Here is a 23,134-nt window from a genome sequence, read left to right as displayed (position 1 = left end):
TATAAAACACTGATTCAAATAACAATTAAAAACTACACGTCCTCTTTGTTTGATCCATTTCAGAAGTAATTGATTCCAGTTTAGTTTATTCTTCTAATGACACCAGACATTTTGAAATGGGCTGCATTTCATGATCCAAAAGTTAATAAAGAGTTCTATCTACTTCATTAATATTAATTGTTGGGCCATAGTAATTTTTACGACACTATTTTTGTTTCTCCACTGCCTTGAAAATATGTGCCAGTTTTTTTTGTACTCCTTTATTCTTCTCCTGAATATACTAACTACCTGCTTCAATCATACCACTGCCCCAGAAGAATGTGTCCCCACTGACAACTGTAAGATTATAATTTAAAAAAATATCAGTGGCAGTGAGAATGAAATTCCCCTTTGCAATCATAAAATTTCTGTGTCAAATTTCCTGATTAATAATTATTACCAATGATCACATTTCTGATAAAGTATCTGAGTTTGAAATAAGATTCTTAGGAAAATATGAACTTAAGGACCAAAGCTTTAAGCAGATAATAAGCTGAGCTTCCATATCAAATCTACATTCTTCCCATATCATTTCAGTTCGGATTGGCAACAACATCTCCACAATCTCCATCAGCATGGGTGTACTACGAGGCTCTGTGCTTAGACCCCTGCTCTACTCACCTTACACTTAACAAAAACAGGTTTAATATCACCAGCATATGTTGTGAACTTTGTTGAATTTGTGAAAGCAGTACAATGCAATACATAATAATAGAGAAAAATCTGAATTACGCTAAGTGTAATGAAGTAAGTAATGCAAAAATAGAAATAAAAAAGTAGCCAGGTAGTATTCGTGGATTCAATGTCCATTCACTTATGACTGTGGCTGAGCACAGCTCCAATGCCACATTCAAATTTGCTGATGTCATAGGCTGAATCAAAGGTTGTGACAAATCAGTAGATGGGGGGGGGGGGGGGTGGGGAGGAGACTGAAAATCTGTCTGAGTGGTGCCACAACAACAACTTCTTACTCCACGTCGGCAAAAACTAGGAGCTAATTATTGACTTCAGGAGAAGAAACCAGAGGTCCTCATCAGAGGATCAGAGGTGGAGAGGGTTAGCAACTTTAAATTCCTCGGTGTTGTTATTTTGGAGGAACTGGCCTGATCCCAGAACGTAAGTGCAAATACAACAAAAACACATCAGTGCCTCTGCTTCCTTAGGATTTTGTATAGATTTGGCACGTCATCTAAAACTTGTGCAAACTTCTATAGTTGTATAGGGGGAAGTATATTGACTGGCTGCATCACAGCCTGGTATGGAAACACCAATGCCGTTGAATGGAAAATCCTACAAAAAGTAGTAAATATGGCCTGGTCCATCATGAGTAAAGCTCTCCCCACCATTGAGAACAGCTACATGAAGTGCTGTTGCAGGAAAACAGCACCAATCATCAGGGACCCCCACCACCCAGGACGTGCTCCCTTCTCATTGCTGACACCAGGAGCCCCAGGACCAGGAACAGTTATTGCCCTCAACCTTGAGGCACTTGAACCAAAGGGGATAACTTTATTCAGCTTCACTTGCCCCATCATTGTGATGTTCCCACAAACTGTAGAGTCATTTTCAGGGACTCTTTATCTCATGTCCTTGATATTTATTGCTTATTTATTATTCTATCTTTCTTTTTGTATTTGCACTGTTTGTTGTCTTTTGCACATTGGTTGAAAACCCAAGTTTGACTGGTCATTCATTGATTCTATTATAGTTGTTATTCTATTATATTGAGTATGCTGAAAGAAAATGAGTTTCAGGGTAGTATATGGTGACATATATGTACTTTGATAATAAATTTCCTTTGAACTTTCATCCCTTTGGTTCTCTTGGTGACCTTAATATTTAATGTTTGATCATTTAGCTTACAGAACTATAGTTTCAAAGCAGTCTGCATGGAAAATCTTCTCAACTCTGATTGATAGACCCATAGATTTTGATCCAGATTTTGCAGTTGCGATGGTAATAGAAATAAACTGAAAACAAATTGTGGGTTTCCTTACAGGTGTATGGAAATCCCAGAGTTGCTATTACTGTCTGTCTATATATCACATTGTTTTCAGCCTATGACAATGGAATTAAGATGTAAATTGCTTTGAACGTATTCTTCTGCTGCAGAGAGCTTTGAAATTTTTAATGATGCATTAGCAAAACTAATTATAGCAAAGCCACTGTTATTACAAAAATAACTTGACTGACATGGATTGTATATCTCTCAGATAAACATTACAAAATAAAATAGATTTTTAAATAAAAATATTTTATGGTTTATTAATGATACTTCAGCTTCTACTTTAATTTCATGGATGTATTCAAAATTTCAGTTAGTGCCCTGCAAAATATTAAAAAAGTTAATTAAAATTTGTGCTTTCACTTTCCTCATTTGTTGTCAATGAGAATTCAGAATCAGAATCAGGTTTATTGTCATTGGCATATGTTGCAAAATTTATTGTTTTACAGCAGCAGTACATTACAATGCATAACAAAATAACTATAAATCACTATAAGATATATATATATATATATATACACACACACATAGACACACATATACACACATATATATGTATATACCATATATATACACACACACACACACACACACACACACACACACACACACACAAGTATATATGTATGGTATATCATATACAAAGGTAAATTAAAAGAGTGGTGTAAAAAGAGCATGACAATAATGAGGTAGTGTACATGGGTTTTCTGTCCATTCAGAAACATGACAGTGGAGGGGAAGAAGCTGTTCCTAAAACATTAAATGTGTTACTTCTGGCTCCTGTACCTCCTCCTAGATGGTAGCAATCAGAAGAGGGCTTGTCCTGAGTAATGGGGGTCATTAATGATGATACCACCTTTTTTGAGGTGTCACTTTTTGAAGATGCCTTCAATGATGGACAGATTAGTGACCACGTTGGAGTTGGCTGAGTTCGGCACTTTCTACAGCTTTTTCTAATCCTCCACATAGGGCCCTCTATACCAGAAGGTAATGCAACCAGTTAAAATGCTCTCCACGGTACATCAGTAGAAATTTGTGAGAGTCTTTGGTGACATATCAAATCTCCTCAGACTCCTAGTGAAATACAGTCAATGCCTTTGTAAATTCTTTGTAATTGCATCAATATGCTGGGCCCAGGATTGATCTTCAGTGATGTTGACACCCTTGAATCTGCTCACACTTTCTTTTAATAAAGACAGTCTTGGCATAGATAAATGCTAGGACATTTTATTACTCAATAGTTTTCAACATTGAGCGTGTGTGACCAGCTCACCATCGAAGCTCCCAGTTCTGGGTGAACCACCAAGATTGCCCTTTGAGAACTTAAGTTCTTTATTATGCACACACATAATAACACATTTTCCCCCTTTTATAGAAAAGCAATCACAATACTATGTCCCACAAAGCTGCAAGAAACAAGAATCTTTTCCAATAAAGATATTTATATTCTGTAGCCAGTCTCCTTTTCACTCGTGAACTTTCAAGCAGTCTCTGAAGTGGTTTAATGATCCTTTTGGTCTGTTATATATTTCCATAGTTGTATTGCTTGCACTTCGTGTCAATTCTAATTCACATCCTTTACCAAGATCTTATCTGTTCATCTCTTTTCTTGTTCTTGATGTGTGACCATAATTCACTCCATAATGGAATCCCAAGACTGCGTCCATGTGATCAGTGAATCTTTGCACAAATTCCAACTGATTTTGTCTCAATTCCTCTGTTGACTGCATATTATAGATAACAAATCCTCCTGTTGCTTTGTAATGAACTGTTGCTGTTGTTCTGTCCTTGGGGATGGTGTGATCCCCCCATCTTCCTTGTTATTTTATTCTTTTCAACTTCAGAGAAGATCGTGGAGATATTTTTGATTGCCAGTCTGTTACTGGAAGTCAAGAGGGAGATTTTGACCCAACGCTGCATGACGTGGATGAAAGAGTAACAGCTTTGTTATTGTGATTACTCCGTTTAGCACTGGCATCCTGACTGTCATGCTGGTGTAGCTGGTACAGCTTTCTGTGGGACGTGGAGTTCTTGTGCATTTCTTGCATAATCTCTCCAGAGCTCTCAAGGATGCTGTTAGGGGTTTCTTGAGTTATATCAGGTAAGCATCAAAGGCCCTCAAAGACATCTGTGGACTCTTCCATAAGTGTTAAGTGGTCATCTTTGGTATGTGAAGCCACTATGAAAACTCTTTTCACCAGATCGAGTTTTCACATGCACTCAGATCTAGGCTGTACTCACTTTTCTACAAACAGTAGCTATACCTTTCAATGCTGCCTCTTGTGCATCCCCTTTTACTGGGACATTCTCTCCAGTATAGCCTGTCACTTTTTACTTCACTTGCTCTTTACTTTGAAAGTCTTGTAATCATACATGGATAACAGATTCATCTGGGCTCCAGCATCAAGCTTGAATGGAATTACTGTCTCATGCACAGTCACTGGGACAATCCATTCTGTTTTAACAGCACCAATAGCCAGTAGCGAACCCACAAAGTCTTCCTTTATTTCCTTGCCAACTGTGTGCACCTTTTTCTTGATAGCCTCTGTTTTGCAGAACTTTGCAAAATGATTCATCTTCACACAATGATTGCAGGACTTTCCATAAGCAGGGCATGTCTTTGGGATGTGCCTATCTTCACATTTGCTGTTTGAGCTTTCCTTTTTACTTAGCTGTTGCTTTGGGAAAGACCCTGTGCACTACTCCTCTGCTTTCACAGCACGCACTGTTGTGTCTGTCCTGTGCAGCTCCTTGGCTTGTACTTGTGTGGTTTCTGCTGCCCTACACATATCCACAGCCTTTTCCAGTGTCAAGTCTTTAACACGCATCAATCTTTCTCTGTGCCCATTATCTGGGATCTGAAAACAATTCTGTCTCTCACCAGTGAGTTCCTCAAATCTCCAGACTCATAAGACTTACTCAATTTATGAAGCTCAGCTAAGAGTTGGTCAAAGATAACACCATTTTTTTCTGGTCACAGGGGAAAAACCATATCTCTCAAATGTGATGTTTTTACTTGGAACAAAATATTCCTCAAATTTTGTCAACAGTGTCCAATATAAAAGTTCTCTCATCAATTTGAAAGCTGTTATAGATGTCCAAAGCATCCTTGTCATGTAGAAAAACAGATGCTTTCAATTTTTCATCACTTCCCACTAAATATATATTGAATTGATGTTGGAAGCCTTTCTAGTTATCTGTTAAATGCCAGCAAACTGCATAGGTGTGGGAGGGTTTAGCTTATCCATGACAGGAACTCTCGCCTCTCACCTAAATTTCTCAGTGAATTCGGTGACACAACTTGTTCTCTGGACTGTAGCTTCTTTCCATTGCCAACATCTCTTCCTCAGTTGTACACAAAAGTCATTTACTGGCCATGTTTAGTTCTCACAACAAGTTTCTGACACCATGTTATGTTTGTTATTAATAAGGGCAACCTTGGTGTAGGAGAACACTAGAACATTTTGTTACTCAGTTGTTTTCACCATCACCATCAAAAATGAAGTTCTTTATAACGCACACACATAATAACACACTTTCCTCTGCTGATTCTTTGATGAAGACTGGTGTATATTCCTCAACTTCCCCTTCCTGAAATTCACAATCAATTACTGATGTTGAGTGCAAGGTTGTTGCTGTGACACCACTCAACCAGCTGATGTATCTGACTCCAGTACACCTCCACATCACCATCTGAAATTCTGCCAACAATAGTTGTGTCATCAGCAAATTTATAGATGGTGTTTGAGCTGTGCCTAGCCACATATTTATGGGTGTAGAGACAGTAGAGCAGTGGGCTACGCAGACATCCTTGAGCTGTGCCAGTGTTGGTTATCAGTGAGGTGGAGATGCTATTTTCGATTCATACTGACTGTGGTCTCTAGAAGAGGAAGTCTAGGATCCAGTTGCAGAGAGAGGCACAGAGGGCCAGGTTTTGGAGCTTGTTGATTAATACTGAGGGTATGTGATTTTTAATGATCTCAGGTAATGCACGGAGAGATTCACTTAAATTCTTGCATGATACCAAGAGATGTTAGAAGGAATGCACATGCTGTAGGAATCACCTACTTCTATTGAGGTTAATGGAGTTCATAATTGCTAGTTCTTGTTTCTCTAGCTTCTTAACCTCTGTTAGGGTGCATTCTGGAAATATGAAATATAGCAAATATTAATCTCAACAGCAACCAGTCTTCAGATCTGAATGTGGATTGTAAATTGAATTTAAAATGCAGCTCAGAACAATGGTCTTCCTGGAGCTGCAGATTGGAGTCAATTGCAAACCAGGAAACAGCCACTGATCTGAGATGCCAGGATATGCATGAATGCATCTCGGAGACAGCATTGATTAACACTATTCTGGGTGTGTAGGTGTGAAAATCTAGTCATTTGAAAATTATATGTAACTCAAAAGAAATATAATGAATACATTGTAACTATAGAAAATGTCCTGTTGTTACCTTTGTCCCTTTACATATAAAACATGATGCGATGTTGGGTCACAGAATCTCTATCCGAGAGTGTCTCCAGTATGGTGCCTGCTTGTTGAGCAGAATAAAGACTTCTATATTCTCCAGCTTCAGTGTCTCTCCAGTGACTTTGATCACAGTCACAACAGCATAAGTCCTCCAAAAACTTCACGTTTCATTAAGACTATTTTTATTCTTTCTAAACTCTAGAAGTTATGAAGAGAAACTTCTCAGTACTAAAATACAGACTCTCAGACTTTAAGTCAGATTTTGCAATCGCAGTGGTGATAGGACTAAACTGACTACAGCTGAATGGAAATCCCAGAATTCCTAATAGTGATGGTCTACATAATACATATATTTTTTACTAGAATTCAAAAGCTTCACATGTTTTTTGACGTGTAACATAAAATGAATTGCTAAATATGATCAGTATCTTACAGTTCAATGAGCTTTTCAATTGTATGAGCATAAGGGGTAAATACTGGAACCATACTGGTTTGACCTTGTGTAATACGAAATTTGCCGAGAATTCAACTCAGCAGTGTCTATGTACCAGGATGCAAGAATGCACAGGAAAGCAGGCCTGGACAGCAGAAAGCAGTGCTCAACCTCTCCTATATACAGCATAAGGATCCTCAGTTGTGACCAGATTTGTTAGGGAGTGGGTTGGAATAGAACTTGTTGGACTCATTGGATCTGCAACTGCTGTACCTCTGTTTGCTGGAGAACTTTACCGATCAGGCATTATCCTTTTGGTTGAAATCAATGGATGCTCTGGAAGCTGTCTGGCTGGGTTCTAGTGCATCCCAAAGCAATGTTAATTACCCTCCCTTGAGGACGGTGAAGGGTCATTGCTAGGGTGACCCATCCTTCCATTGACTTCCTGGTGTCAGAACAGCAATGCACCCAGAGACTAAGATTCATAACACCAGTATGACAGAGATCTATCACCCTTTACAGAAAGAGCTGCAACCTGCGGCCCCAACTGATCTGTTTACAGAGATAAAGACTGCTGTCTTTCTGAACTCTGGATGATTCGAGGTAGAGGTAGGAGAACTGTGCTCTGATTCTGCAATGTCCGTTGCATGTGAGACCTCATGGATTTTCTTCAGAATGTGGAAGTGGCATTGAAACAGTGTGTCTGCTCCCAAGCCTATGGTTCCCTCTTGAGAGTTTCCAAAACTACATAATAATGTCTAGCATAGGTTCATTCTACTGGACTCTTGACCAATACAGAACGGGCACATCCCTCCCCACCATTGGCACTATCCACAGGAGATGCAACCTCCAGAGGGCTACATCTATCACCAGCAATCCCCGCCATCTATCTTTTCAGAATTATCATTAGGCAGGGGATACAGAAGTCCAACACCACTGGGTTCAAGTATAACTACTTCCTTTCAACCATTTGGCTCTTGAACTAACAGGCAAAACCCTAATCACTCCAGACTAACAACACTGTGAACTCTTTGACCACTTTTGCACTAAAATTGACTTATTTTCTTCTGATTTTGTTTTCTTGTAAAACATTGTTAAATTTAAGTTTTTATTATTGATATGATGCCATATGCCTGTGATGGTACTGCAAGTAAGTTTTTCATTGCACCTGTGCGCGTGTGTACTTGTGCAGGTGACAATAAGCTTGACTGACTTTTCACTTTGACTTTTAACACACAGGGATTAGCTGAGGTAAGTCTGAGCTGGTGCACAAGGCTCCTGAAATCATTTCCACTTAATGCGTATCACGAGGAAAGGATTGCACATGGGGTTGCTTAGCTACTCGAGTCTTTACATGGTCTATGCACTTGGAAGTCACACACTAATGGTATCTAGGTCAACTGGTGTAGATCCCCTGTGTTGTGTTATTTTAGCATGGCTCCATGGGCAATTAAATTTCTCAGTTTATTACTTCCATATAACTAAAGTGTATAACTTTCTCCGGCAGGTTTGAGTCATGTCAGCTATAATCTGCCACTGGCTCCTGGCAAACTGCACATTCCCAGTGAGGTGTAACTCAGGTAAACATTTTTGAATATTGATCATATATTTGCTCTTTCTTCTATAGTTGCCTTCCCCATTAGTATCAACAACGTAAATGCCATTCTTTTGCTCTTATCCATTAATCTCAAAAGAATATTTATACAATAAACTCCATTCAGTTATAATACATTTTAAATTCTTGTCTCTTGCCCAAGATCAAGACATTTTACTTTAAGGTAACAAGACATTTGTAGTATGCTGTTCACTGTGGCATGTTTATGAAAGGATCATATTTTAATTCTATATGTCTACAATCAATGTTTTAGGTTTTATTTTGCCCTGGTCTGCAGTGAACAGTTTTAAGGCTTTAAGCTCAGTTGCATAGAATATGTAGTTGAATGCTCCAGGCTATTTCTGTGAAAATGCAAACTGTGTGAAGTTAATGTGCTCCATAAGATTAATTTGTTTTATGTGATTTCAATGTCCCATGGGTCTTTTTTTTATCTGATCATAAAAATGTTATTTTCCAATAACTATTCCTAGTGGAAATGCTGATAGGAGGTATTTTAATGAGTTTTTGAGAGCGGAAGAGGATTTCTCACAGGTGATTGAATTATAGCAGGCATTCTTACAGCTCTGGGTCCAACTTGACTCCAATGCCATAAATATGGGCTAGTTGTTCCTTGACTATCTTGCTGCCGATGCACACTATCATATATTCCATCATTTTGTGATTTCCAGTAAAAGTTTGAGACCCTCTTTCACAGAAGGCAGTGTCTCAAGGTTTTAGTATTAATTAATTCACATTTATTACAAATGTGAAGCAATAGGCTGGTGAATGGCAGAAGTCATCGATTGTATTCATGGAATATACTCGATGTGGATCTGCAGAAAGTATATTCTGATTTTGCGGTGCTATAAGGTAGCATCAAATTAAAGCGATCTTCCCATGGAGGACAGTCACATGAGAAAGATTATTAGAAAAGGAATTGGAGTATTTTAACAGATTGGCTATTGGTTGTACATTTTTCTTTTCATAAAAGGTAAATCAAGCAGCTGTGTCATTGCAGCAGATACTATGGCTTTTAGTTGACTGAACACTGGAGGAAGGAAACTTGTTCTTCTTGGGCCGTGGAAGCTCCTCCTCATGCAGAAACGTTCCTCCAAGAAGACTACAACCTTGGATGTTAGCATACCTCAATGACTTGGAGAGCTATGCTGGCTGGAGTCAGGGCTTTAAGCTTTGGCTCTTGGTAGGGTCGCCTATGCCAAACAGGTCAAAAGGTAGAGGCCAGACTAAGAGTGGCCCACCGGTCCTCCAGCATTTAGGGCTAACAATCCTGACTGGTCAAATAAAATTGTTAATCAGAGGAGGTCTCCTAACTCAATTTGAGTTAACTTTTTCTTAGTATAATGAGTAGTATGAGAACAGAATAAAGTTTAGTTCCGGAGAGGATTTTATTTCTTTTGTACATCGGTAGTAGTTGCATTATAAGAAGAAGGTGAAGGTGCTGGAAATCCAGAGCAACACACACAAAATGCAGGAGGAACTCAGCAGGACAGGCAGCATCTATGGAGAACATTTCAGGACTGATGTTTGATAAAGGGTTAGTTGTTCATTCTCTCTTTTGGTGATGCCTGATCTGCTTAGTCCCTCCAGCATTTCGGTTGGGTTACCAGGATGCTGCCTGGATTGGTGCCCGGCATGTGCTTTAAGGAGAGGTTTGTCAGGGTTGGGTTGTCTTCTCTGGAGCTTCAGAGGCTGAGGGGAGATCTGATAGAGGTTTATAAGATTATGAGAAACATAGAAAGAGGAGACATCTTTTAAATGCCGGTATCTTTTTCCTAGGGTTGAAATGTCTAATACTAGAGGGGAGTAAGGTGGGAGGTGGTTAATTCAAAGTCGATGGGAAAGACAAGTTCATTACACAGAGAATGGTGGACAGCTAGAGTGTGCAGCCAGAAGAAGTGGTGTGACAAATATGATAGAGTTGAGGCTCTTAGGTAGGTCCATGAATGTGTAGAGACTAGAAGAAGGTGAACATTGTGTAGGAAGAAGGGACTAGTTTAATTGGCAATGTCAGCTGTAACAGCATCTATGGAGTGTGGTCACCTTCCTCAATGACTATCGCCTAGTTGCGCTTACATCCACAGTGAAGGAATATCTTGAGAGGCTGGTGATGAAACAGATCAACTCCTACCCGAGAATTGACTTGGATCCACTCCAATTTGCCTCCCGGAGCAACAAGTCCACAGCAGATGCCATCTCATTGGCTCTTCACATAACCCTGGAACATCTGGTCAGCAAAGATGTATGCATCAGGATGCTCTTTATCGATTACAACTCAGCATTTAATACCATAATTCCCTCAAAACCAAGCAGTAAGCTGCAAGATCTGCACCTTAATACCTGCTTATGCATTTAGATACTGGATTTCCTCATTGGTAGACCCTAGTTGGTTTGGATTGGCAAAAATATCTCCTCCACAATCTCCATCAGGACAGGAGCTCCACAGGGATGGGTACTCAGTCCCCTGCTCTACTCACTTTACACCTGTGACTGTGTAGCTAAGCACAGCCCCAATACCATACACAAGTTTGCCAATGACACTACTGTTGTGGGCTGTATCAAAGGCGGTGATGAATACAGGAGGGAGATTGAAAATTTGGTTGAGTGGAGACATTCGTCTCACTCAGTGTCAGCATAGCCAAGGAACTGATTGCAGATATCTCCATTTCATTTGGCTCATTTACATATTCGTACAGCTACCCATGATAGAGTTAGGGAAATGGAGAACTGTAGTTTAGATGCCAGGCTAATGTGACTGGAAATGCAAGCTGAAGTCTCATTCCAGCATTGGATTATAACACAGGGCTATATCAGAATTCGCATACTGAAATATTTCACAATCAAGGCATCAGCTCCGAGTCTGCTGTCCTGTCACATTCCCTCTGAAGTGTAAATGACAACTAAAATACTGACTGGAAGATGCTGGACAAACTTCCCCATTTAATGACAGCAAAGGTATTGAAATGACAGCAGGATGCAGAATGCACCGTTCACCGAAGTGATATGCATTCTTCCAACACCTTGGTTGCCACGTTGAAGCTGAATTCCAAAACTAGCAGTACTGCCAAAAAATTGTTCCCTGCACAGCTACATAATTGCCACCTGTGCAATAATGCTTAACGTTTCTTATTCATCTCCAATCTGCAGAATAAACACAATGAAAATTGGGGCAATGAGGAGTGCGGTAGAAAAGAGGAATCAGGGTTTACAGATCTATAATTCCTTGAAAGTTGCGTCGCAGGTAGATAGGGTCATAAGGAGAGCTTTTGATGCATTGGCCTTCATAAATTTGTAGATTGAGTGTAGGAGTTGGTATGTTTAGTTGAAGTTGAATAAAACATCAGTGAATTTGGAGTATTGTGTGTAGTTCTGGTCACCTACCTAAAAGAAAGTTTGAGAGAGTAGGGAGAAAATTTACAAGGATAATGTTAGGATTTGAGGAGCTGAGTTATTCGGAAAGGTGAAATATGTTAGGACTGTATTCCCTAGTGTGTGGAGAATGGTGTAGGAGGTGGGGCAGGGGGTGTGGGATTTGACAGAGCTATACAAAATTAGGAAGGGTATGGATTGGGTAATTGCAAGCAGGGATTTGCCACTGAGGTTAGGTGAGACTAGAACTAGAGGTCATAAATTAAGGGTGAAAGGTGAAATATATATTCATAATTATAACAATATGACACTAGATGCATTCTGGATAATTTTGGCCTGGGGATCATAAAAGTGGTTATATTATATTAATGTTAATGGCAGTGATGTGGTCAGAGATCATATCCTCTCATTCTGGGAAAACAATGCATCATATCAGGCATACGGAATTAATAATTTATGAAGAACCAAATGCAGTGAGCTAAAAAACTTTTTAATCTTAGATCTTATTTTATGCATAATTATCCATTATGCTCACTTCACCTAATGTTTTAAATTTTCGATCCTTTATTGAAACAAATAATCTATTGAATTAAATGTTTTTGTTCAATTTGAAGCAATTGTCAAGATTTCCTTATAGAAGTGGTCCAAAGATCAATTGCTTATGGCAAAATTTTCACTGTTCTGGGGCACTCATCAGTTTAACCTTGTGTGTAATTCTTGTGCTATGTGTTGAATATGGAAATAATGCCTTCCATGAGGATTTCCCTCTTATTCACATTTACCACGAGTAATTTTATGAGATCCGGGCACCAATGCATTAACATAATACATGCAAAGTATGCAGAGTTCAAAGTTCAAAGTACACTTATCATCGAAGTATTTATACTGCATACATTCTTGAGATTCGTCTTCTTGCAGACAGCCACAAAACAAATAAACCCATTAAAAAAACCCACACAATAAAGATTGTCAATGCCCAGTGTGTGAAAAAGGAACAAATCTTGCAAACTTTTCAAAAGTAAAAAGTAAACAATTAAGAGAGACCATTAAGCGCAGAGTCTCTAAACTCAGAAGGTTCCTGGAACACTGGGAGCTGGATCACTGCCACGGTTTGAGGGGAGGGATTTTGCCTGTGCGTTTGTGGAGAATTCAAGCTCAATTCTTCTGGGGATGGGAATCTATCCAGGGAGACAGAAGGTGGGAAAACAAGTATTAAATAAAAGGAAGGGTAAAATAAAACTGAAGGCAGAGAAATCAAGGATGATAAATATACAAGGACAGCACAAAAAGTGCTGAGAATATTGAAGTTTAGAGGGTGCGTGTAGGTGTGCAAGCACATGTGAATGTGTGGGTCTGTGCACATGTGAATGTGTGGGTCTGTGCACATGTGAATGTGTGGGTCTGTGCACATGTGAATGTGTGGGTCTGTGCACATGTGAATGTGTGGGTCTGTGCACATGTGAATGTGTGGGTCTGTGCACATGCATTCAATGCCAGTAAATGTCAAGGAGAAGAAACTAAATTTCCACGTGTGACCCAGAAGATCACTGACAGACACTTCCCTGGCATGATGCTAACTGGCTGCTTGTTGCAAGATCTGGCTGGATTCGGGCACTGATTGTCTCATCAATACAAACCCTGAACTTGTGGTTTGGCCCTCAGCTAGGAGATTAGACATACCTCAACAAGCTCTCTCTCTCTTCTGCCTTTTTCTTCTTCTCCTTCCTCCCCTTGCTATGATGTAACACTATGTTTGCCGTGTGTTGTGTGCCGTGTAATATTTCAATAATATTTAAGCATCTTGCTTAAAGAAGACCCAAAGTTAGACCTGCAGTTCAGATTCCTATGCCACCCTTTGAACTAGGTTAATGTTTTGAAGTTACAACACTGCTGGATAATATTCAAATCGCGAGAATCTTTGGAGGTCCTCCTGAAACGTCATTGGACAGGTAAAGGATGTATGCTTCCCAGAAGTTTCTTGAGGGTAAGCTCCCCATTATCCAAATTCATTTCCTCATGTTCTTTGGCTTGCCTTGTGGGACAGCCCTTGCCTCGCTCTCTCCTTCTGTTCCTGGTTGTGCTGGACAACAATGAATAAAATTGAAGCACTTATTAATTGAAGGAAAATCATTTCATTTCTGCAACTGTCTGTAACCTCCAGGTCACTGCTCGATGGCTTTACTCTGTGGTCAATAGTTTTGGAATGGGATTGCTTGTGGCCCTCCTCATTATTGTCAGTGACTTCGACCAGGTCACCTTCAAAAGTGCTTTACCAAATTACTGTCAGCATTTCTACTGTCCACCAGGGTGTAAGAACGTTCACTTATGGACCCAAGCATGGTGAGAGCAAGACACTGAAGCGGGTCGACGGTTCACAGACTTTAATGCAAACCTTGCAGAATTTTAAGGGAAAGGAAAACAATAAACACTAGGCCAACAGGGCCGTTAACTAAAACTCTCAAACTGAAAGTAAAATGCCAACACTGTGGCTGAAAGCCAGATATCTAAACACTAAAGAATACTGCTCGTTTCCAGCATCAGTTGAACTGGTTTCTTTGTCCTTGTCTTTCTCAGACAAGGACAAAGGTTTTGAGGGAGTGTAACGTTTCTGTGCTTTGCTCAAGTCTCGACAAGACTACGAGGAAATGGAAGGAGTTAACTTCCACTATAATGAAACAGTAGTTACCTGGCACGTGCGTATTCATGAGTGCAATTGCGGAACCTTCTGTGCAGCCCGCCTGCAGGGCGTGGAGCATGTAGACCTCGCAGCAGAATCCATGGTTGTGACACAGGGGTTCAAATCCTGTGGACATTGCAATAAAGTAACAAAGGCATCTTCCTACCCAGACTTTGGAAAATCAGATCACTGGTCTGTGCTCCTACCGCCTACACACAGAAACAGAAGATGAACCATGAGCGTCTAGTACAGAAAGTCACACAGTGCTCATCTGAGAAAAGTGATGGGATTCCATGTGACGTCTTTGAGTAACTGGATTGATCCATGTTTAAGATTCACCAGACAGCCTAGCTGATGTTGTCATCGTGCTCTTTATCAACGAGTGTGTTGAGGACTGTGTATCGAAGAGGACAATACAGTGTTCCCAAACTGGAAACAATGGGTGCACACCCCATTGAAGTCTCAAGTCTGTGGCATTCAAATCAGGTGTCCTTGACCTATACAAGAAATCGAGATATAAGCTCCATAAAGTTGTCAGGGTGGCCAAGAGACAATACCTGTTCAAAATTGAGACCATGTCGTGCCAGGGCTTAAAACCCATAAAATGCTACAAAACAAAGCCAAGCCCATTGGCAGCAACAGTGCATCCATTCCCGAAGAGTTTCAAGCATTCCATGAAAGAGATTGGAATGCCACCACCCACCTTGAAAGTCTTCAATGTATCTGAACCCACAGTCTCTGTAAAGTCCTAAGATCAGTCTTCCAGTGTGAGAAGTGGTCGGGATGGTGGTCCTGGCTGTATTTTCAAATCCTGTGCACACCAGCAGGTGGCAGTATTTTCAGGTATTTTTAAACACTGCCCTGCTTTATTCTCTAAGGTACCTTCCTTCATTAAGAAGATCACTGTCATCCCAGTACAAAGAAAAACAAGGTTACATGTTCTTAATGACTGCCAACCAGTATGAAGTGCTTTAAGAGGCTGGTCATTGATGCACCATCAATAACTCACTCTGAGACGTAAAGGCGAGATATTGGCTTTTACTGACTGGAAGAAGGAACAAGCAGTGAGTGACCACCATCCTGGAGACTGAGAGGCTGGGCTCAGGCCTTGATTGCCTTTATACAGGGGTCTGTGGGAGGAGCCACAGGAGCAGTCAGCGGGGGGGGGGGGGGGGGTCGTATCCAGACAGGTATACATAGTTTACCACAGTCCCCTTTGACCCTCACCAATTTTTTTTGGATGCACAATAGGAAGCATCGTGTTTGGCTTGGTGTGGCAACAAGAAACTGTCAAGAGTTGTGGGCATGGCTCAGCAAATCACAGAAACTTGCCTCCTCTCCTTGCGCCATGGACTGTATTTCTCATTGCCTCAGTAAAACAGCCAACATAATCAAATACCCTACTCACCCCAATCACTCTCTTCTTCCCTCTCCCAGCAGGCAGAAGATACAAAAGCTTGAAAACATGTACTACAGCTCAAGGACAGCTCCGGTCTCATAGTTAAAAGACTATGGAACAGTTCGCTAAAAGAATTAGGTGGACTCTTGACCTCACACTCTACTCATTATACATCTCATTGTCTACCCGCACTGCCCTCTCTCTATAGCTGTTACACTTTATTCTGTACTTTGTTATTGCTTTACCTTGTACTACCTCAGTGAGCAGTGTGACAGAGAACGATCGGTAAGTGCACTTCTTATACACACACACAAACATTGCTTTGTCATTCTGCTGTCGTGCTGAGTGTATGCACTTCGAAGCCTTCCCGGTATATTCTCATAATGGGCCCTACACCGGGTTGGCTTTATATACACAGCAGAATATTCCATGTCTTTAGTAATGGTGATGTGTAAACGTGTATATTGTTTGTATACTGTAATTACTGTCATACTTCTGTTTATTTTGTAATATGATCGTAACTACATTGTGCTGTGTTGCTCCTCTCCGTGCCTTGTGGTGTATTGGGGCGAAACCTTTGCCTTTTCCTTAGCATTTGTTTTTTTTTTAAGAGGTCGAGTTGCCAGCTCGATGCTTAACCCAGCACGGATGGAAAGCACGCAAGGAGCCAGCCAGATTCGAACCTGGGACCACTCGCTTCGAAGTACGATGTGGACGCCACTACACCTCCAGCTGGCCAAGCTACACTAATTCATGTGTTGTGTTAAGTTAACTTTGTGAGTAATTAAAAATGGTATGTGCTGGTGCCTAATAAAATGGGGCTCTTCACCCTCTGTAGGAGAGGGAGATCGAGGCTGGCAGGAGATCATACTGGACAAAGTTTGGCGTTACTGTGTTTTCTGGTAGGTATCTTTTTGTAAATATTAGCAGTTCCCTTTTCACTATATTTTTGATAATTTTTGTAAGTTTGTTTTTTGACCTACCTAATAACATCCTTGCACTAAAGTGGTAAGCGACTCCAGCCATTTTTTCCTTTGGTCATAACCTAGGATAATTAACAAAGGTTTTAATGAACTGGTCTGCATGAGCAGGTTTTTCACTCAGTGAATGTTGCGGTAACAAACCAGTTTACCAATTTATTCCAAAACTCATAGTGAACAAGCCCCATTCTAGCTGTCTCCCCAATGGATATGCCAGTACAAGGGGTAATTGATAAATTTGTGGTCTAAGGTAGAAGCAGTCGATTCTAGAAAACCTAGCACATTTATTTTTCAACATAGTCCCCTCCTACATTTACACACTTCGTCCAGCGGTCGTGGAGCATATGGATTTTTGACCTCCAGAAAGTGTCCACAGCAGGGGTGATTGATACATTCATGGCCTAAGATAGAAGGAGGTGATTTATAAACTTCAAACTTTCTGCATAATCACTCAAAGAGTTGACCTGCATGTGCATGTAACGAGAGCTGTATAACTCATCTCCTTCCACCTTAGGCCCCAAACCTATCAATCACACCTGCTGTCGACCACTTCTGGAGGTCCAAGATCCCAAGATCCATGTGCTCCACAACCGCTGGACTAAAGAGGGGACCACGTTGAAAAATAAATGTACTAGGTTTTCTAAAATTGACTCCTTCTACCTTAGGCCACTAACTTATCAATGATCCCTCATATTTAAAACGTACAGGGTCAATTCTTGTTCACGGTCCTCAAACCTGGCTTCCAGTATGTAGTCCATGCCTGATTCAATTTCACAGTAGCATTACTAAAGGTGCATTGTTCAATAATCAGCAGATGTAATGCACTTGTATGGCCAGCAAACACAATGAGCACAAAGGTGCATTACCATATCTCTCATTATAGGCCATGTACCTATTCAAGGATCTGTCCCCAGCTACAACCCACACTCTTCTGAGTGGTGGAGAGGAGGTCACTAAACAAACTGCTATCCATTATGGAAAATCTGGGACATCCTCTCCATAACCTACTGAATAAGCAGAGAAGCACCCTTTCGAACAGAATCATTCAGCTCTGCCATCACGAGGATCATTACAGAAAATGTTTCCTACCAAATGCAGTAAGCATATACAACAGTTCATCTTTGCGCAGCAGGAGAACACACATCAAGTTAGTACCATAGTCTCTGCTTTATTATTTTGTACATTTATATTGCACTATTTTTATATTATTTCTATTTTTACACTATTAGTATTCTGCATTTATTATTAATTAAACAGACTGCTAAATGCATTTTTTATCATTGCTGCTGTAATGAAGGAATTTCCCACTCAGGATCAATAAAGTATTATTATTATTATTATTAGATATAAAATAGCTTTCACAATCAGTTTTAACCTCTGATCCAATTCTGTAACTCTTAAAACATATTTTCGTAATTTTTTGGCATGCATATTAGGATATTAGGACTTTGTAATTTTGAGTCTACGGTTTTGCAGTTTTAATTTGTTTTTGTGGTACCTAGTGCTGGTGCATTCATTGCAACATGTTTGAGCATTTTTACATGACAAGACTATTATCTCACACAATAATGTTTGAATATTATCCAGTTCTGTTGTTTGAGGAACGAGGGGACTTTACCCAAAGGGAAGGAAAGAGTTGCCAGTCCTTAGTATCTGACATCCACCTGCTTTATCAAGTCCGCTGACCTGGAATATAAGAACATCAGAAATAGTAGCAAGAATAGGCTAACTGGCTTGTCGAGCCTGCTCCACCATTCAATAAGATCATGGCAGATCTGACCACAGACTCATCTTTATCTACCTGCCTTTCCCCCATAACTCTTAATTACCCTACTATACAAAAATCTGTCCAATCTTATCTTAAATATATTTACTGAGGTAGCCTCCACTGCTTCATTGGGCAGAGAATTCCACAGATTCACCACTCTCTGCGAAAAGCAATTCCTCCCCATCTCCATCCCAAATCTACTGCCCTGAATACTGAGGCTATGTCCCCTACTTCTAGTCATACACCTTCACCAAAAAACACCAAACACAGCTGAGAGGAAATTAATTTCGAATCATACAACATCTACCATGGAAACAGTGCTGTCCATGGTCCTGAATGTTATCACGACATTAAACCTTCACATGGGTGGAATTTTCTTACAACTGACATCTGTTGCAGCAATCTACTTCAATCCACTGTTGCGCAAGAGAAGTGGGAAGGAGAATTTCATCATTCTTGTGGAAATGGGACAAATCCCAGCAGATGGAGTTTGCAGAAGTGCAGATTAAGAAGACCTGAAGCCATTTGGCCTTCAGTTGAATTCCCACAGCATGCACATGGATAGAGCCGCTTTTCACACTGGTAATTGCATTTGGTCTTAGAGGTCAGAAACAGACTAATACGAGCAAACATCAGACATTCTGTGAGCAGCAACTGTGCTCTGGAACCAATGGTTATTTGATTGAGTAGGCCATCTGAATTAAAAGCAGAAAATGCTGGAAACTCTCAGCAGGCCAGTGAGGGAGAAACAGGATGAAGGCCTGTTAATCACAACCACACATACAGAATGTTGAAGGTAATCAGCAAGTCCGGCGGCATCAATGGAGGGGAATAAACAGTCGACCCTTCCCCAGTCTTATTAGTCAACAGGTGATTGCCTAATTAACTACATATCAGCAGCCAGTAAAAAGCAGTTAGGAAGAATTGGAGTGGCCATTTTGAGAGGGGCTGTTGTCTTGTCTTGGTGCTGATGGTCTTCTAAATGTGTGTTTTAGTGAATACAGGGCTTCAGTGAGGAAGACAAGCAACACTAAGGTAAGGTGAGGGTACTTTATTTCTTGTCCTGTTTCCTTCAAAGCCTTTTAGTCATGATAGGTCAACTCAGCTCCATGTCATACTCCTCTTGTGCAGTCTGGGATTGCAGGGAAGCTGCCTGAGTCCCCGATGATGACGTATGCAGAATATCTGTCCAGCTGCAACTCCTGACAGCTATGGGATTGTACATGGTTTCACCTCTGGAGCATCCACGATGCTGAGAATGTTGTGGGCAATGCATTTAGTGAATTGGTCACACTGCAGTTCATGGCTTCAGGAAAAGTTAGGGAGTGGGTGACCATCAGGTGGAGAAGTAGCAGGAAGGTGGTGCAAGAGACCCCTGCCTGCACCCTCCAAAGCAGAAACTGCTTTGTATACTGTTTGGGGAGGTAGCTCATCAGGGGAAGGCAGCAATAACCAGCAACATGGCACTGCTGCAAAGAAGGGGAGGGAAAAGAGTGGCAGAGCTTTCATAGTAGGAGATTCCATGGAAAGGGAAATGGACAGGAGCTTCTGTGGCCGCAAATATGATTCCCAGTTGGTGAGTTGCCTCCTAGGTGCAAGGGTCAGGGAGTCTCTGAGAAGCTGCAGGGTATCTGGAAGGGGAGGGGAACAGCCCATTGCCAATGTGCATGCAGGTGCCAATAATATTGGGGAAAAAATGAGAGGAGGTATTTTGTGTAGTTTTGGTCACCTACCTGCAGAAAAGATGTCAACAATGTTGAAAAAGTACAGAGAAAATTTACAAAGATGTTGCTGGGTCTGGAGGACCTGAGTTATAAGGAAAGGTTGAATAGGTTGGCACTGTATTCTTTAGAATGTAGAAGATTGTGAGGAGATTTGACTTATGAAGGGTATGGATAGGGTAAATGCAAGCAGTCTTGTTCCACAGGGGTTTGATGGGATGACAATCAGAGGTTATGGGTTAAGGGTGGAAGGTAGGAAGTTCTAGGTGAACATGAGGGGAAACTTCTTTACTCAGAGGATCGTGAGAGTGTGGAATGAGCTGGCAGCACAAGTGGTGCATGGGAGCTCAATTTCAATGTTTAAGAGAAGTTTTGGGTGGCTACATGCATAGTAGGAATATGGAGGGCTATGGTCCCGGTGCAGGTCAATTCAAGTAGGCAGCTTAAATGGTTTTGACATGAACTAGATGGGCCATAGGACCTGTTTCTGTGTTGTATTTCACTATGACTCCATGAGGTCCTATAAGCTGAATTTAGAGAGCTAAAAGAAAAATTAAAATGTAGGAACTCTCAGGGTTGCTATCTATGCCAGGTGCTAGTCAGAGTAGGAATAGCAACATAGCTTGGATGAATCTATGGCTTGAGCAGTGGTGCAGGAGGGAGGCTGCAGATTTCCTGGGTATTTGAACCAGTTCCTTGGGAAGTGGGACCAGTATAAACCAGACGGTCTATACTTGGGTAGTACAGGGATCAATATCCTAGAGGAATTGTTTGCTACTGCTGTTGGGAAGAGTTTAAACTAAAATGGCAGTGGGGGATTGGAATCCACACAGAAGGACAGAAAGAAACAATGTAGAGACCAAAGCAGAAAAGAGAAAAGTCAGAGTGGAGTATAGAAAAGTCAAGTGCAAGGGACACAAAGGTTTCTAGATTCTGAAAGGACAATGAGTGCAATTGGACTTTATCTGAATGCCCATCGTATTTGAAACAAGACCTTTGAACTTATGCCACAGATCAGTACAAAAAGGTACAATATAGTGGCCATTATAGAGTCATGTTTTCAAAATGGAGATTATTGGGAATTACATACCCACGGGTATTGGGAAATAGGGAAGGACAGGCAGGAAGGTAAGGGAGGTGTGGTAGTGATCTTAATTAAGGATGAGATCTGAGTAATAGTGAGAGATGACATAAGACCCAAGGAGCAGAATGCTGAGTCCATCTGGGTAGAGATGAAGAATGGCAAAAGAAAAAATATCTGGTGGGATTTGTCTACAGGCCAGTAAATAGTAACATTACAGTGGCACAGGCAATAAACCAAGAAAAACCCTGTGTATATAGGAATGAAATGGCAGTTGTCATGGGGGACTTTAACTTGCACATCAATTGGGAAAATCAAGTTGGTCGAGGCATTCTTGAGAAGAACTTCATAGAATGCATTTATGACAGTTTTCTTGAATTTGAACAGCATGTTAGCAAATCTACGAGGGAAAATGTTATCTTAGATCTGATCTGTGCAACAAGACAGGTAAAATTAATGATATTGTAGTTATGGATCTTCACGGAAAGAGTGACCTCAATATGATTGAATTTCTCACACAAATGGAGGGTGCAATAGTTCAATCTAAAGCCAGTGTATTATGCCTAAACAAGGGAGACAACAATGATATGAAGGAGGAGCTGGCTGGTGTAGACTGGGAACACATGCTATATAGTGGATAGTATAGGAACAGTGGAAGGCTTTCAAAGAGATTTTTCATGGTGCTCAACAAAAGTATATTCCAGTTAAAAGCAAGGACATAAGGGTGTGGAGAGCCAGCCATGGATAAATAAGGAAATAAAAGAAGGCATCAAACTAAAAACTCGTGCGTGCAAAGTTGCCAAGAACAGTGCAGAACTGGAAGATTAGGAAAACTTTGAAAAGTAACAGAGAAAACTACCAAGCAAGCAATAAGGAAAGATAATGCACAAAATACAAAAACAGATAGTAATTTTGTATAATTCTATAAAGCAGAAAAGTGAGGCTGAAGATCCCTTGGATGATGAGAAAGAGGCAGAAAAATTAGAAAGATGAGAGATATTGGGTAATGAGGAAATGGCCGAGACCTTTTGTTTTTTTGTGTTGGTTTTTCCAGTGGAGGACATGTCTAATATGCAAAAGAGAGATTAATGGATGTGATGGGGGGGGGGGGGGTGAGGATATGAGCAAACTAGTAGTCCCTGCGTCTTGAAGGGATGCATCTCAGGTTCTGTGGGAAATGGTGGGAGTATACATGTCTAGAGAACTTTGATAATTTAGCAAAACTGGTTGGACTCTGAACATGTCTGAGACAGCAAATGTCACACACTATTTAAAAAATGATGTTGGCAAAAGGCACCTTACAATATATCAGTTAGCATAAGCTCTGTAGTTATTGAAATGCTTGAAGCTATCATTAAGGAAGAAATAATGAAGCATCTGGATAGAAAAGGTTTCAGCAGATAAACACAGCATGGATTCATGAAAGGTAGACAGACAGACATACTTTATTGATCCCGAGGGAAATTGGGTAGGTCCTGTTTGACAAACTTACTGAGGTTCTCTGAGAATATAATGAGCACAGTGGATAAAGGGGAACAGGTGGATGTTGTATCCTTATAAGATGTTGTATTCTAGA

The 23,134-nt window shown here is 40.6% G+C and overlaps 1 long non-coding RNA gene across 2 annotated transcripts; it reads left to right on the top strand.

Moving 5' to 3' along the window:
- The first annotated feature begins 1,021 nt into the window (after positions 1–1,021).
- LOC132403541 (uncharacterized) lies at positions 1,022–19,782 on the top strand. 2 transcript variants are annotated; one of them, XR_009515288.1, is made up of 4 exons: positions 1,022–1,155; positions 8,459–8,531; positions 16,847–16,910; positions 19,752–19,782. It is a non-coding gene; the product is annotated as an uncharacterized LOC132403541 (long non-coding RNA). The 2 variants fall into 2 exon arrangements; XR_009515287.1 differs by lacking the exon at positions 19,752–19,782 and having other exon boundaries at positions 16,620–16,878.
- The last annotated feature ends 3,352 nt before the right edge of the window (positions 19,783–23,134 follow it).

Source organism: Hypanus sabinus, chromosome 13 (genome assembly GCF_030144855.1).
Source record: "Hypanus sabinus isolate sHypSab1 chromosome 13, sHypSab1.hap1, whole genome shotgun sequence".
In the NCBI taxonomy this organism is placed as follows: domain Eukaryota; kingdom Metazoa; phylum Chordata; class Chondrichthyes; order Myliobatiformes; family Dasyatidae; genus Hypanus; species Hypanus sabinus.
Note: the sequence above shows the minus strand (reverse complement) of the source record. Positions and strands in the feature narration are given on the sequence as shown.